The sequence below is a fragment of the Ptychodera flava genome, chromosome 3 (assembly GCF_041260155.1).
Source record: "Ptychodera flava strain L36383 chromosome 3, AS_Pfla_20210202, whole genome shotgun sequence".
In the NCBI taxonomy this organism is placed as follows: Eukaryota; Metazoa; Hemichordata; class Enteropneusta; family Ptychoderidae; genus Ptychodera; species Ptychodera flava.
The window spans coordinates 32,487,340-32,503,954 of NC_091930.1; the positions used below are offsets into that span (position 1 = coordinate 32,487,340).

At 37.6% G+C, this 16,615-nt stretch overlaps 2 long non-coding RNA genes across 2 annotated transcripts in view; both read right to left on the reverse strand.

The window, feature by feature from the left end:
• The window catches only part of LOC139129849 (uncharacterized), a 77,203-nt gene that overhangs the window by 16,270 nt on the left and 44,318 nt on the right, over positions 1-16,615 (reverse strand). The gene's annotated exons all lie outside the window — the stretch shown is intronic.
• Positions 432-3,131, reverse strand: LOC139126250 (uncharacterized). The gene is made up of 3 exons (XR_011550504.1): positions 3,007-3,131; positions 897-1,034; positions 432-523 (listed from the first exon to the last, which is right to left on the reverse strand). It is a non-coding gene; the product is annotated as an uncharacterized lncRNA (long non-coding RNA).

Consider the following 16,615-nt stretch of genomic DNA (forward strand, 5'->3'; position numbering starts at 1 on the left):
ATGTACAACTTAGATTTTTAACAATACAATAATTTTTGGCTTCCAAATATGGATTCGAGTAATGACAGGGAATGCAAAAGCTATCTTTGAAAATCAGATAATATATTTTGGTGAGCATTGCAAAGTGCATGTGTAGAAAAGATACAGCTAATGGGGCTTTACTGTATATTTCAGGTATTATTTGCTCTTATGTCTAGGCGCACATCCAGACATACACTGCCTTCAAAAATGATTGCAAGACTGCTGAGACTTTGGTTTAGTCATCTTGGTATTCATTTCAGATAGAATAAAATATTTCTGTGTCATGCATTTTGTAATTTATCAAAGGGTACTACACCAGACAATTTTGAAACACATTCAACACTTATTCCAAGCTTCCATATTGCCACAACTAAATAAAATTGCCGGACAGTCAGGAATATTGTTAATGTCAACATTTTATTGCAAAATTAAATCAAAAAAATCAAAACATTCTTCTTGCACTTTCTGTGTCAGTTCTTTCACTGTATAGATGTTCCGTGATCTGCAAGTAGAAAACAAATGTAATGACAATACATTAAATGGGAATTATAAATAACATTTTAAGGTATGTATCGGAAATCCAATTAAAAAAAATACACCTTGGGCCTTCTTAATGTACATGCATAGATCACCTAGAGCTCTCACATCATCAGCTGTTCCAACACCTAGTCATTTACTCTGGGGGCTGAAGGAATCGCGATTATAATCTTATTTTTTTCAGATCCCCCCTCAATACCCTAAATAATTTTCAAATGCCTCCTTCTATATGATCAAAATTTTCAAGTTCCCCCCAACTATCACAATCCCACATATTTGTAAAGGATGTGTATGACATCACGTATTGCGGCGTTCCGCTCACAGGTGTTCAACACTACCTGCTATTAGCACTTTGTAAAGTCATATTCCTGAGACAAGTTCTTAAATTGATTCATCTTAAAGGCATCAGTGAACTTTTTGGATTTATCGGTCTAAGCCATCTTGAGTTCATCCAACTCTGTCCAGGTCAATTGTTGCTGCCGAAGAGCACAAAAAAATGACGATCATCAGAGAGTAGGCAAATTGTGAATTCTGGCTCATTGCCATGTTGTCAAAAACTGAGCACAGTGACTTACCAAAAATTTGTTTCAAAAGTCCAAGACATATATGAATTAGATGCTACTCGAAATGGACAATACTGGATGGCTAAAAAGTTCCATCAAATAAATGTTTTAATCTCTGAAATTTTGGGTGTAATAATGGCAAATTTGGTTAAAAAACAAATAATGCCATTTAGTCACATATTTTTTTCATTTAGTCCTCACTGTTCAAAGTTTTACTTTTGTATTATTTCATGACAAGAATATGAAAATATAGAAAATCAAGCATGGTGATCCCATCTTTTTCTTTAATATTTGATTTATTCTCATATGCCACAATTCAAAAATTCACGATAACTTTTCAAGTCCCCTGGTCTTCCATATGTTGCTCCCTGGCCTGTATGTTTCACTGACCACTGTCATGATCGTCATTTGACCGAAACCCTTCTTCAACTACCGTGTACATCAGAGTCAGAAATATCTCTGCACTGCTCAGGTATGCAGTAACAGTGACACTGCAGTAGCAGGGCAGAATCTGATAGTGATACTTTGATAATTTTGACAATATTTTTGTCCAGTTTATACAGCTGAGTTCTTGTTCTACTACCTGCAGCATCTTGAACTGTCCAATATTCAGCTTGCTATCACAGCCTGTGTATGTGTACCATGCATTTGTATCACTGACTGTCAGTCTGAACTCTAATTAAATTGTCACCAAATACATATTTGTATATACAGGTTTTGTCGACAAACTGAATATTGTGTGTTTGAGCATGCTGTAGGGAGACAGCAAGAAACTGTAGTTGATATATTACATAGAAATATTGCAGAAATCATCACATTTGCAGCTTCTGCCCTGTGTAACTAGGCTCATTTGGCTTTTTACGACAAATCACACATGTTTAGATTTGTTCAAAATAAAAGTCATGAAATGTAACAAAAATGGTTCTAGATTTTGTTAAATTATTACTAACATAACAACAATTCGATGACATAGAAATTGTATTCATTTTTCATTGAATTACCTACAAAAACTTTGAATTGGAAAATGTAAAACATAAAAGGGAACCAAAAAATTTTCAAGTTCCCCTACAGGTGGAGCAAATTTTCAAGTCCCCCTCCCCTCTACTACCCAAAAATTTGCGAATCCCCCCTGAATTCCTCCAGCCCCCTTAACTGTTTTTTGTGAACGCAGCCTTACGAGTTTTATGCATGTACATATTATTGACACAAGTATATTTATCCTACACATAAACAGATGCTTTTTATATTTTAGAATGCAGCTTTTAGCATATCAAACAGAGAGCTTGTCATCAGATCTGTGTATATATTTTTTTGATGAAAAGGGAAGAAATATTATTTCTCTACACAGAATGTTGCGATGGAAACTAATGAAACTGTCAGATACGGAGGAAGATTTTTCGCCCATCCCAAAGAGATGTTCTGCAAAATAACAGTTCCGTTAAACCCTGCAATATTATTTTAGTTGCAATCGATTACCGGGCATGTTGTAAGGCCTCCTTGGCTCACTTCCGGTTTGTACATAGCTGAAAATAAATCGCTCTCAGAATGCCATCCGATCTTCCCCAAGTCCGATTTTGCTCCAGCACATTAAATGATGAGTAAGGATAATAAATTTACCAAAACTTTACAAATTAAACCCATGAGACGGAAATGTTAACTTCTCAAACGACAGTATTAATTTCGCAAGTTTCTGCCAGATATGTCACAACCCACCCACAATTGACATTGAAAGTTTTTGCCGTATTTCCGAAAAAAATGTCAAATATTTGGGGAAAAGCCATCAAAACAACTGTCGGACCATCAATCTACTAGAACCAACGCACTTAAAACATATTTATCTAATTTAACGGTCAAAATTTAATGAAATTTGGAGAGCTCAGCTTACCTGATGTGTCGCCCTGTCAGTCAGCTTCGACTCGGTGGCGCCCGTCGTCTCGCCTTAGCGACGACAGAATCTGGAATAGACACGCCTAGCAACAACGGAAAAATCGCCTATGTGCGTCCGCACTGCGTCGTTATGTTTCAAACCTGCGCTCTTCTATGGAAGACCGGTCACGACATGCGACATGCGACCTGCGACTTTCAAAACTGCGACCTGCGTCCTGCGAGTTTGAAACATGCGACCTGCGACATCGGCATTTAGACCTAGGTGTAACCTGCGACTTCACAACAGCGACCTGCGTGTTTGTCAAACTGCGACCTGCGACTTCACAACTGCGACATGCGACAACAACACGTAACGTTTCATGGTGTTTTCCTCAGTATTAGATTGGAGGCGTCTTGCGTGAACTTTAATCCTTTGAGCGCCAAAGTCTATTTTTGTCCCCTTTATATAATAATCCCTGTCAATTTTTCTCCAATTTTTGCAAAAATTTTGGGAAAAACCTGTAGCCAATGAAATGTGATGTCGATTTGGTCCAAATTATCAAAAAATTACAGAAAATTCATACAATTGGTAAAATTTTGCACTAAAATTTTGGTGGGAGAAAATTACAGCGCTCAAGCAGAGGGTAAAACGTGGAAAGGAGATTTAACGTTCAACATCGATCAATTAATAAGCCATTGCTTTCGCTTTGGTAAAGCGTTCACCAAGTCTGGCAAAACTCAATTCATGTACACACCAGTTCACTCATTTTCATCTGGAGAGATAATTTTATGACGGAAATGTTGACAGTACGTGTTAATGCATGGAAAATAATATGCTACGTGATCTAGGCATTTATATGTTTATATTATAATTTCAATTATTTTAGATATTCTTCGTCTGCCTTACCTCGCTTCTTTCCTTATGTTATCGACAAACCTTTTGATTTTTAGATATCTCTGGTATTTATCCTCATTTCACTGTGGTATAACCATCTAGCTGTCTGTTTAATTCATTGTCCCCCTGTATCATAACTGCGTCAGTGTCATTGCAAACATTCGATTTTTTAGTTATTGTCGTTCATTTTCTAACATTTCCAGTTTTGTTCCAATTCTCTAGTGATTGATCATCGGATGTTGCCATCTTTTCGTCTAATTTCATTTTTACTTTTCGTCAAAAAATCGAATTGATCCAACTTTTGTTCAGTTGGAAAAATAAAAATATTCTTACTGGTTAACTTCGGACTACATTTGTCTACACAAATAACATATGCAAAGTAAAGCAGTTAAAATAATACTGATATTGATAGAAGTGCAAACATATTTGCTAACCATGAATAGCCAGTGACCGACTTTCTTTATAGATAACGCGAGTTAAAACTGTAAAACAGGACATAATTAAACCCTACTACAATCCTACTTTCAGTCTTTATGCCTAATATGTACATACTATAATATGTACATATTATTTTTTGTGTGTATATAATATTTTAGATCATGTAGGCAGAAAAGTTCCAGAAACTATTAAACACTGATGTAGACGTTTAAAACCCTATTGCTATTGCATTATTTCAGATCAGTTTGCCTTTCGTAAGAAGGAAAATAAATTTGTGCTCTTCGTTTGTGGAATTCTGTACCGTCACAGCTTCATGCACTTCTATCGCTGGTTGAATTCTTTCGCTGGCCGATTTTTGCGTAGGCCCAGCGGTGCGAAAATTATGCTCTGGTCGCGAGAATGCGGTAAACCGGCTGTTTTAATATAGTGCAATGGTGTCCCTCGTGTTTTTCAGGCTCGTGTTCAGAGCAATGGTGCGAACAAATCAAGACTGATATCGCAGTTTGACAAACACGCAGGACGCAGATCGCTGTTGTGAAGTCGCAGGTTAGGCCTACACCTTGGTCTAAATGCCGAAGTCGCAGGTCGTATGTTTCAAACTCGCAGGACTCAGGTCGCAGTTTTGAAGTCGCAGGTCGCATGTCGCATGTCGTGACCGTTCTTCCATACTCTTCAGTTTGTAATTGCGTCGTTCTGTTTGAGCTGCGTCGTTCTGTTTCAACCCGCGCTCTTCAGTTTGTAATTGCGTCGTTCTGTTTGAGCTGCGTCGTTCTGTTTCAACCTGCGCTCTTCAGTTTGTAATTGCGTCGTTCTGTTTGAGCTGCGTCGTTCTGTTTTGAACTGCGCTCTTCAGTTTGTAATTGCGTCGTTCTGTTAGACCTGCGTCGTTCTGTTTCAACCTGCGCTCTTCAGTTTGTAATTGCGTCGTTCTGTTTGAGCTGCGTCGTTCTGTTTTGAACTGCGCTCTTCAGTTTGTAATTGCGTCGTTCTGTTAGACCTGCGTCGTTCTGTTTGAACTGCATCGTTCTGTTTGATCTATGCTCTTCAGGTTGTTTTCAGCATAACACGGAAGTACTGGAGTAAACATTTTGTAACAAACATTGAACGGTCACTTGGAGAATACCATTGCAACTTGGCATGGGTGCCCGTGGAGTCATAGGTAGTAGAGGGAGAGCAACTTCACACATCGTTCACATATTGGTTGTTTGCGTTTAATGTATGGTGGTGTGTATTTTTTGTTTCACTGTCTTGTGTACAGAACAGAATAGGTACGGCGAGACAGCTGAATATCATGAATGTCAGTGCAGTCTGTACTCCATAGTTGAGACACTGCGTACGACACTAACGCTATGTTTCGAAAGTTTGCCAGACTTTCTTTATCAATCGCCTCAAGTCAGGTTCAGTGGATAAATTTCGTGGTATAATGGCAGATTGTACGTATTCCTATGTTGTCCCACTGAAGGTTTGTTCTTTCATTCTGGAAGCTAGGATGTCTAACTTTGTTCTATTGTGTTAAAGGTTGTGTTCGTATTGTGTTTACTAGACTGATATATATATATATATATATATATATATATATATATATATATATATATATATATATATATATATATATATCATTTACAAACAAGAGAAAAAGGTCCGTAAAAGACAACGGAAACAGAACACAGACAAAAGACAAAGAACAAGGATAGCACTTACAAAAAAAAGACATTCTCAATCTATGATTCAAAGTACATTACCAAAATATGCCAGCGGGTCCTATACTTTTCAGTTGTGCTATTTTTGTAGGAAATGTTTCTCTCAACTTTGTGCTTTTGTTTGCACTTGGTAAGGGTTGAAATTCATCCCAACACCAAATCGTCCTCACAGAGTTCATCTCATACAAGACGCAAACATTACGAGAAGGAAAATCCAATACATTATGCGACACAAATTGACCAAAAAAGACAAATTCAAACACAAGTCTCGATGGACTCCACATACAACTAAAGAACACAAATCGACAGATTTGAATTCTTACATAAAACATCAGGCCAAATGAAATCTACGCTTTAAAACCCTGATCAAAGGCGAAACACTAAGATACATCAGAACTTGCAACACACAAGTGACTTTGTTTCAAAGGTCAATACACTTTATGCAAGATTAATCTAACGTGGCTATTAACAACAGGAAATGTCCAGTCACATCGCAAGCACAGTTCGCCGCACGAATTACGCAACTAGAACACAAGCGAACGAACGAAGAAACAAAGAAAACACTAGTCTTCACAACGAAAACTATAGCAACAATATATATAAGAACACATTAAGCTATAAAAAGCAGCAATATACGAAAACTCGGAACACATAGACAAGGACGAAACACTAAGCCTGAATGAAATATTTCCACAACAACCGATCATCGCATACAAAAGAAATCCAAACATTAGCGATATACTGATACAGGCCAAAGTCCACGGCATTTTTGTATTAGGAACAAGTCAATGAACGAACGAACACATGACGATCCAAACATATGGGCCAAAAGGATGCCTATTTGGGCAGTATTCCGCGAAGCATATTTCCTACCTGAGAGCGCTTCAGTCGGTTGCTATTGACGACAGTGAACATTGTATCAATTTATTTTCAATAGTATATCGATCGACATCTGCTCGCGTGCCGCTCGTGTAATCAGGGCACATTTACCCTTATATATATTGACGTACAAGCCATACCATAAATGTATCTGTTGGTTTCTTGTACTCAAATAAAATCGACGACACTTTTTTCAGTTTTGGTAATACTTTTACGTTTCAGCATATTTTCGCGCACTTTTGCCAAGTTTGGCGCCATTGTGAGCAGGGAACGACCTGCAAGTGAGGGAGACAACAATGTATCAATTTCGGACAAAAGATTATCGATCGATAACGTTCACTGCACGAAGACAGTGGAGACTCTGTGCCGGTTCGCCTCCGTTCTGTGTTGTTTTTTCAATTTTCTGCAGTTTTCATCGTTCATATTTGCCCGAATTTTGTATACACTACAACAACTTGACAGGTATTTAGTCTGTACAACTTACTGATTAAAATGCGTCCATTTAAGACCCTTCTTCTGTATATGTAAACGCTGTCAGATCGCCATTTTATTGAGCTACAATAGATGGCACTCCGATTCACATGAGCATACACAACACAACAAGACCAAACCGTAGACATAGCTCCCGTAATTGAACAACAAACTTCAGTGGAACAACATATTAACACATAAAATCAATCATTCATTCCACATGTCTCTCCAATCAAAAATGAATTTTAAGTGACTGATGAAGAAAACTCTGTTTTCGAAACGTAGCTTCAAAGGATCGCAGTGTAACGCTAGTCTCTCCGCTCCAATGTGGGTTAACAGCAAGACACGTAAATTACGGGTACGTCTCGCCAAGGCTAATCAACCCTTTACATAAAACAGCTAAACATGATATACACACATAGAATCATACACAAAACGCAAAGAATTCACATATGAACGGTGTGAGGAGTTGCTTTCCTTTAGTACATTCGCCATGGCTAACCAATACTCACATAAAACAATCAAACATGATACACACTCACAATATATACAATATCATACACAAAATGCAAAAAACTCAGATATGAACAATGTGTGGAGTTGCTTTCCCTATATTACAACAAAACAAACTGAAGAGCGACTATCAAACAGAACGATGCAGTTCAAACAGTACGACACAATTACAAACTGAAGAGCGCAGGTCAAAACAGAACGACGCAGCTCAAACAGAACGACGCAATTACAAACTGAAGAGCGCAGTTCAAAACAGAACGACGCAGCTCAAACAGAACGACGCAATTACAAACTGAAGAGCGCAGGTCAAAACAGAACGACGCAGCTCTAACAGAACGACGCAATTACAAACTGAAGAGGGTCTGTGTCGTTTTCGGCCACGGTAGTTTTACTTATTTGTCGAATGTGCAGCATGCATAGCGGTGAAAGTGGGATTAATTTAAATAGCAATAGAAAATATACACGGCGTATACATCACCGTACGCAATAGTACATGTCGAGGGGATTCAAAAAGGCTACTACACAAGTACATTTATTTTTATCGGGTAAGCGAGTTTTATAAGATACTCGCCTTTCTGACATAAGAATACGTTGTAAGAAAGAGAGATTCTTAAACAACAAACGTTGCGGAAAACCAACGTCACTGGGCGAACGAATGAGTTTACGCGCCGATCTGTAACACTGAGCCGCGATCCCAGATCATCGTAATTCATACATAACGATCAAAGTTCAAATCTTCAACACAGCTTTACCCTTAAGCGACCGTGTACGTAGTTTTCAAAAGAGAAGATTACTTGGAAAAAACACCGTCACTAAGTTGCCTTCAAGTTTGAAAAAATCGTTCAGCCTAAAGGCGAATTCATTCCTCGTGCGGTATTTGGCAAAATCATGATGAAGGTAAATGTACATTTCACATCAATATTAGAATAATAATATTTTTTTGTTGTGGGGCGTACAGTTGAAATTGTGAAATTTGTTTTAACTTAAACATTCTTTTGACCTCTTTAAGAAATAAGGTGCAACTTGGAGTAAAGCGAATACTTTGGACTTACACAGTATATCCGACATTATCAGAGTGACTGTAGATCAAGATATCGGTAATTATCGTCTTTGATATGACAAAACGGCAATTATGATGATGAAATGGCCTGTACATAGTTCTATATTTCAGAAGTCAAGGACAAGTGAACTGGCTCTTACCAATGACAAATCTGTGGAATTTCAAAATTAATCAGTTTCCAAAGTACAAAGACATTCGACCAATTCCTCTAAAGAGACCTTGATGTGTAATGGTGTCATGATAAACTTTATTTCCGCCTGTTTGCCTTGTCGCCATTTCACTCTCTAGAATATAATAATGTAATTTAACGTTTCGCCTCTCCGGGACCAAGAATCATCATTCTGCGAGAATTCCTACTAGCCTGTTGCTCTTCCTTCCGAGACCTGATTTTTGAATTTGTTAGGGAATTTCCGAACATGGTTGCTACCACCCTGGAGGCAATCTCATCTTATGAAACTGTTTTCCTCGTTCTAGAAGGCTGCAAATGAGATGACCTAAATTTACAGTGACATGTAAACGGCATCGCGCAGAAAATACTTATTCGAGGAAACTTTCTTTCGTGACAAATTCACAAATATTCAGATTTCGCATTTCAGCTCCCTCCACGCAGAAGCTATCCTGGAGTGTATTCTAACACATCCACTAATTCTACTCTTCTCTATGTTTTCCAACAAATGTTAGGCCACTTTGATATTTTTCACATCTGCCAATAATTTAGTTCTTAACGACACAAATGCGGTTAATCTACTTACGTTTGAGACGCCCTTGCAAGCTAACTGCTTCAACACATATGAGCTGAGCAAAATGTACACATCAACGTACAAACTCTCTGGCGTCTGCTCCGTTTGCTGTGCAGTAGAGCCATCACAATGCGGACTCAGTCGCCTACATGAGTGTCTTGGAAATCCCCATGAAGCAAATGTATTTCAAGCTGTAGGCAAAAGACAATTCCCGTCACTTATTCACGATCAATTCACCAGCCTGACAGATGCAAGACATGCACATGAAAAAGGGCTAAGTTCGGATTTCTCACTGCACCATTGCTCTCAGTTTAAGAAGCGCCAAACCTGACCGTCATAACTTTGCTAACACTCTGTGTACCTTGCGGCTTGCAATTGTATTTGCCAGGTAAAGGAAAGTTTGTTTTTAATAGTTACAATGATTTCAAGTTTATCAAGAAAATGTTAATACCTTGAAGGTATAGGAGTTACCAATATAATATAAGAGCCAACCTTTGACTTTTCAGGTGTCACTAGTGAGAGAGCAGAGAGGTTAAGTTATGGATATTAATAGAGCTGGCCAGTTCTGAGTCTTGGTTCTGATAGTCACATCTAGCAAAGTCTAGATCTGTTTTGGGGGAAAAGCCGTCATAGAATATTTGCAAGTTCATGAGAAACACATTACCCATATTTACCGATATTTGAAATTCAAAATAGGCACGATCGTTGTGTGATCTTTATGAAGAAAATCGAGATTTTCAAAAATCTGAGTAAGAGCAAACTTTATTCACTCAATGATCTTAAGAATGGGTCCCGCAAGAGGTAGGCACAAAGTAGGTAGTACAAGTCTGAGAGTGCGAATATCTCTCAAAGGGCGCATGCTACCTTACATTTGCAGTCAATGTTTGAACCAGCTTGTGATTACAAAAGCGCCGATAGACCCGGGAACAAGGGAGGTCAACCTGGTCGACACCGATTTGAAACAAGGCGTCTGGGTAGCGGAGTCGTAGTTTTCTGCGTCTTCCCTGTTGTCAGCGGCGAGTTTGATGACATCAAAAGCAACTTTGTCTGTCCTCATACTTGTCATGGACATCGGATAGGCGGTTTCGTAAAGACTTCTTTCTGTTGATACATTTGACTCGTTCACTGCGGCATAAAACCGTAAGAAAACCAGATATGAACTGAATGTGCTCACGTGTTTCACAACAGATTCATTAATAGTCAGTAAACAGACTAGAAAATTTTAGCATTTACTCAACTTGACCTACTAACGTGACCCCTGAATGGATGACTTTGAGTTTGACAAAATTACAAACTTAGTTATCAGGCATTGAAATTGACTGCTGATGACTCGACATGTATTGACATCTATCAGACACTACTGGACGCATGAAATAATACAGTATGATATGAATTACTGCACACTTTTTGACTGTTATGAGGTTATGTAAAACAATTAAGTGCAACTTGTTTATTGTCATCCATGCTTTAATGTCACTAATGCAGGTTTCAACAGAATGTACGGCTGATGAAGCATCATTGTATAAGAAAGCCAAGTATAAGTTATATTGGCATCTGCATATTGATGAAACTGATGGTTATGCTTGCGAATATGTTTGCCAAGGGGAGATATTTATATTGTGAACAACAAGGGGCCCAGCACTGACCCCTGAGGTACACTAAAGGCAAGATGAGATGGTTGGCTAGTGGTACTTATGAGGTTATGTAAAACAATTGTACCTTTGATCTGTCTTGTATTAAAGGGTACAAATCAACGAGCAAGGCCATGTTACGCAACATATGCAGACCTCAGGATAATCACTAACGAAAACACAAGAACAAGGACAGACATTGTTTATTCTGACAGAATAAATGACGCGGAGTGGAAGACAGACTTCTGATAAGACTAGACGTGCATATGGTCTACTGCCAGAGTAACTATCTCTGACGAGGATTTATTGTATTATGTTTTTTTAAATATTCCTGTCAATAAACCAAATTCATACCAATATAATTGACACCCGTGTGAGGCGTGTACTAAGAACAATCAGGTATCTGTTATATCATTATATGTAGCAGGTTTCATCAACTTTCGCGCAGTACTCTCAGAGTTAAATCACTAATTACAAAACTTTATTTAATAATATGTAAATGAGCTAATTATTAACTTGACAAGCTCAATGCTTCTCAGTACAATTGGATATTTATCAGATCAACATCTGTAGCAAGTTTCATCAAATTTAACGCTGTAATTTTGGAGTAATATCACTAATTACAGAGTTCATTAAATACGCAAATGAACCCTTAATTAACTTCACACAACTAAATGCTCTACACAACAATTAGATATCTGTCGGATCAGTATGTGCAGCAGATTCCATCACATTGGTGCAGTTATTTTGGAGTTATATCACTAATTACAAAACTTCATAAAATATGCAAATGACCTATTTGTTAACTTGACACTACCAAATGCTTCTCAGTACAATTAGATATTTATCAAAACAATATCTGTACCCAATTTCACTGACTTGGGTGCCGTAATTTCAGAGTTATATACCTAATTACAAAGTTCATTAAATATGCAAATGAACCCTTAACTAATTTCACACTACTAAATGCTTTACACTACAGTTAGATATCAGTCGGATCAGTATCTTTAGCAGATTTCATCACATTTGGTGAAGATATATCGGAGTTATATGACTAATTATAAACCTTCATAAAATATGCAAATGAGCTATTTATTAACTTGACACTGCCTAATGCTTCTAAGTATAATTACATATATATCAGATCAATATTTGTTGCAAGTATCATCAAGTTTGGTGCAGGAATTTCAGAGTTATCTCACTAATAACAAAAGTTCATTAAATATGCAAATGAGAAGATAATTGACATGACACTCACAGTATCATCATAATGTTCTTAGATTGTCATCTGTGAAAAGTTTCATGAAATTTTGTGCAGTATTTCTTGATATATGTCTACACTGTCATTACCGTCTCCATAGGGAAACCATTGTATGGAAAAAAACGATATTGCATAACTTCATTAATATGCAAGCCACACTAACCAAAATCTAATCAGTTCTTGCAAGTAGCATATGGTACATGTGTACCAAATCTGACATGAATCCGTTCAGGCGTTTTTGAGTTGTCGTGTAAACAGACAGACAGACACACACACACACACACACACACACAAACACACACACACACACACACACACACACACACACACACACACACGGACAGACAGACAGACATCGCTATGACATTAGCCCACGTGTTTACACACGTGAGCTAATAAACGTACGGATCCTTACCCGGCATAGACTGAAAGATTCAGTCGTGTGCGGGCGCTCCGAAAGTAAAAAGCGGGACCGCTGCTTTTGTAAAGTGATTACATATTATTTAATACTTACAGCATTTTGCCAGGACACCGAGACAGGCACACACGGTGAGATAAAAATGGTTCAGCATTTTGAGACAGATACCAGTCCAAGCTGCCTTCCAAGACCCAGAGGTCTAATCTTCAGGGAAGAAGCACTGTTTTTACAAGCCTAAAAAAGAGAAGACAGTTTAGCATGTAACCAACTGGTTCTCACAAGTTGTCTGCGGCTAACCATTCTCTGAGCGAGTGACACATATCGCAGACGGAACCGAACATATCTGAGACTAGTTAGTTCCTCTACATGTCGTATTTGATACAGATTCATAAATATGTCGCCACTTTGACTAATCAACCCAAGATAATCATCCCTTCCGTGTGGAAGTGTAAGAATTCACACCCTCGCCTAATGTTTAAACAATCAAGGGGCAAACAGTCAGGTCCCATAAAGTTTAAATTTCAACAGCAAGCTGCATCTCTAAAAGTTGCTTGCACGTCACACATCAAACGCGACATGCAATGCAATTTCGAATCTAAGCTAAACACAATACATACTTTTAAATTACTGTTGTTTGAGTCTCGCAATCTTTTTAAAGAAGTTTTCAAGACGGCTAAGTAGAGTTTCTCTTTCAAAAACTAATCACTTTAAATATTGGCGTACTCGAGAGGCTGTCGCTACGGCATTATTGTTTGAAATTCATCCAAAAGCATGCGGAAGTCGGATTAAAGGTACACGACTAAAATACATATATGTATAGACACTGTCACCTCACGTAATAAAACAATGCCTAATAAGTTAAGTGTTTCGTACAGATAATGCATTTTATTTCTCATTGTGTCGGTACTGCAATCGTCTCACGACAACATGTTTCACATGTCTTGCAGTAAAACTTTAATTTTTTTCTCTACGTCAGTTCAATGTATGCGTAGAGTGCACATGTAAGCGTCACTCGATCTTGTAAAGGCCATACGAGTGGCTGATGATGGACCATTAAGTCACGCTTTATCGTAAGATTTCGACGAACGCTGGTTTGATTTATTCAGCGCTCACCTTCGCCAACATCACGCCCATGAGAAAATAAACGACCTTTTTTTCGCCCACGCGTACAAAGCGCCCTAGTCTAACGGAAAGAAAAAGTTTCTTTGTAAGAATTTTTTTTATAATTTGTAAAACGAGTATATTAGAACATTGTTGAGCTGAAAGTCACATGCTTACATTACGTAGGGTGGTTAAACCTGTCAGACAGATGTGTATTTTAAAGGAATATATTTTTTGCACACTTCTCACGTTCAACAGCAATGTGCGTAACGCTATCGGTCAAGAGTGACTTACAAGTTGAAGTGCGAGGTGATAAGAAAGGTGTCAACACCGACTTCACAAAACGTTGTCACGTCTAAGGTCCCATGCAAATTAATGCAGACGTAAAAAGTTGGTCTGATATCATACGTTGACACAGTCACGTTCAAATTTGCTTTCTACCTCTGCGAAGACCTATTTTCAAACCTGAATTTTGCCATCAAGATGTGTAATATTACCCAAGTATGACATATCATCTGAAAACTACTTCCATGGATATTTTTGTTTGATAAAGAAATGGGCTACAAATTTTAATAAAATTTTAGTGGAACTGTAAAGGAATTTGGCAAACTGACGTAAAAACCTTGAAGTCCGGACGAAAAGGGTCTCATGATTAGGTGTTAACGAGTAATTACACTTCAAAATAGTGTCTACAAAAACATGTTTCCCATTTTCGAAAAAGCCTAAATTCTTTTCACAGTGTTGAATCTCAGGTCGTCAACCAATTAATCTCACATTGACGACTCTCAACATCTTAATAAAAAAAAAACTGAGATAATTTTAGAGAAAAACTATTCCACAAACATCCGTGAAAATCTGAAGAACTTCCATTCACGCGCTCTTTAGTTAAAAACTTTTGAGTGTACTACAAAATGCTGAACTAAGATAAAGGCGATTTCGTTAATTGGTTCTGTTTTATCAGGAGGGATTTCAATATGATTTTTCTTCACGGCAATCAACCATTTAACCAACTGCCACATTTTGTTTGTGGTAAGAAAATCGGAATGTACGAAAGTTAGCTCCTGGAGGATCGGACACGCACAGACCTTGCTTTGCAATAGCACTTGAATCGGATCTGCACTTATACCGAAAATGCATTGTTATGGTAAGAGGAGGACGTTAGCTATTCGTTGCGATTTGATTTGCAACACAACGTGTCATTTGGGTGATCGTATTCATACCTGGAGTAAAGGACAAAAATAAGTTTGTATACTTGGTCAATAAATGCTAGAATGTTGAACGTTCATATACATGCACACTGCGATACACACTAATATTGATGATATCCTCGCCTTCGGCTCGGGCATAATCAATATTACCATCATGAGCACCATCCCTTGGGCGGGCAACAAATCGTGATTTTGCCCGTGCTGTCGTGTGTTATTATTTAAATATAATCCCATGGGATTATATATTTATCACATGAACAGTCTTCTTATTTTTCTTTGATGTGGATGGATCAAAATTATTGTAACATAGTTCATGATTTTTGTCGCGATTTTGTGTTTTGTTGACGGGGATTACTTTTATGTAATGAGTAAAGCGGCCTGTCACCCAGGGGATGTGCAAATGTTTACAGGTATACTTTCATTCATAAATCCGATTAAGTTGAAATTTTGATATAAATTTATGTTAAACACGATTGGAACTAATTTGGGAAAATTGGATAAGAGTAATTATTAGAAAAATTTAACGAAATCGAAATTTATACAGCCGAAATTTTACAAAATGATAGAATAGTGTAAAATTTGAAATATTGTTCTCATCGAACAAAACTACGAAAACACAACGATTATTTCATACCTCTTTCATCGGATTCATTTTCATGAAAACAGTCCATTTTTGTGTAAATTTACTAAAGAAATGAGACAAAATGCTTAAAATTTCTCTAATTGACGACTTTTGAGTCAGGGCACTTTTGAAATGCCCTGACTTTTTCGTGAATTTAAGGCTTCATAAACATTAAATTGAGTCAGGGCACATTTTAAATGACCCTGACTGACTTAACTGTAAATCAATCAAAAAGCGTCATTTTGGTCGAGGAAAAGTGACAAACTGAGATGAATGCTAGTGTTTCAGTAATGAAGAAACTACAGACAAACTCACATATTTTCATTCAAATGTGAATATTGTTCATAAGGTTTGAAAAATATTGCATTAGACACTATCAAGCACTGATTCTTACTCAAAACATTTCAACAGCTTCGTAAATGTTGAATAAAATTTTAAAGATGGTAAGCAAATATGGTGTAATATTAGACAAATTTCTAAAATTCTTGAGAAATTTTGCCAATCCAATTATCCCAATTTAGTTCCAATCGTGTTGTTTGTGCCTTCTATGTTGCTTTCCCGAAGATTATATGGTACTCATTTTTTAAGTTGAACTTATGTTGAGGTGTATCTTTTGGGTTTATCGCCAACCGGGATCTTCAGGTACGACGACATCCACATTGAGCCTTACGACTGGAGCCGTGACGTTACT